At 53.5% G+C, this 1,337-nt stretch overlaps 1 non-coding gene across 1 annotated transcript; it reads right to left on the minus strand.

Moving 5' to 3' along the window:
- Positions 1 to 225: 225 nt before the first annotated feature.
- LOC123752029 (5S ribosomal RNA) lies at positions 226 to 344 on the minus strand. The gene has a single exon (XR_006772158.2). It is a non-coding gene; the product is annotated as a 5S ribosomal RNA (ribosomal RNA).
- Positions 345 to 1,337: the final 993 nt, after the last annotated feature.

A 1,337-nucleotide genomic window follows, 5' to 3' on the forward strand; every position in this document is an offset into this window, starting at 1 on the left:
ACAGCCCCGCAACTTGTGATTAATGACTGGTAAATATAGCGGCTTTTGTGTACGTGGGAAGCGGGGAGGGGGGGTAGTCACGTTGAGGTCTACTCACCTAGTTGTACTCACCTAGTTGTGCTTACGGGGGTGGGTGGGGAGGGAGGGAGGGGGGGGGGGGAGTTGAGCTTCGTCTCTTTGGTCCCGCCTCTCTCATCCGTCTATCAGCTTGTGTAATAAATTATTGCCAAACAACAGTTGGTGTTCCCAGGCGGTCACCCATCCAAGTATTAACCAAACCCAGCGTTGCTTAACTTCGCTGATCGAACGAGAAGCGGTGTTCTCAACGTGGTATGGTCGTTCGTGTGGGAGTGTATGAGTGTGTGGTGTTTGAGTGTGTGGTGTTTGAGTGTGTGGTGTTTGAGTGTGTGTGGGGAATAGAGAAGCTAGATCCCACTTACACATGAGTGCCGATTAAGGCAGTGTCTGGGATGCTCCCGGACGCAGGTTCGAATCCTCGTCACGGCCCTTGTGGATTTGTTCATTAGATTCCACTTCCCTGTAGCATTGATAGGTAGACTGGTAGACTGGTAGGGTAGCCGCTTGAGGTAAGTAGCACCATCATCGCCACCTACCACCATCGCCACCTACCACCATCGCCACCTACCACCATCGCCACCTACCACCATCTGGTAATTGAACAGGTGATTGGGGTATGGGGGAAGGGGGGGGGGAAGGCGTGGCATTACTAGTATGTTGAGTTGTACGACAGAACATTTCCTCTCGGGTAACCTTGAACGAACTTAACAATAAGACGGAGTTGGAACTGCTTGAGGGGTAAAAACAATGGGGAAACTACCAGGGGGAGTAATTAAAGAGAACGCTAATGGTTGGAGGTAGGAGAGGGGGGGGGGGGGGGGGGTGGGGGAGAGGGGGGTGGGGGTGAGGGGAGGGGGAGAGGGGAGGGGGTGAGGGGAGGGGGTGAGGGGGAGAGAGGGGGGGGAATCTGGAGGTCGGAGTCAGGGACTTTTCAGCAACAGGTGATTTCCCCTTCAACTGTTCCTCCACTACCAGGAATGTATGAGTGTGTGTGTGTGTGTGTGTGTGTGTGTGTGTGTGTGTGTGTGTGTGTGTGTGTGTGTGTGTGTGTGTGTGTGTGTGTGTGTGTGTTTGGTGCGTATGCTTCAGAGCGCCCCCCCCCCCTCACACACACACACACACACACATTAGGAAGCGATATGGTGGAGGCTGACTCCATACACAGTTTCAAGTGTAGATATGATAGAGCCTAGTAGGCTCAGGAACCTGTACACCTGTTGATTGACGGTTGAGAGGCGGGACCAAAAAGCCAGAGCTCA

The sequence above is a fragment of the Procambarus clarkii genome, chromosome 68 (assembly GCF_040958095.1).
Source record: "Procambarus clarkii isolate CNS0578487 chromosome 68, FALCON_Pclarkii_2.0, whole genome shotgun sequence".
Taxonomy (NCBI): Eukaryota; Metazoa; Arthropoda; class Malacostraca; order Decapoda; family Cambaridae; genus Procambarus; species Procambarus clarkii.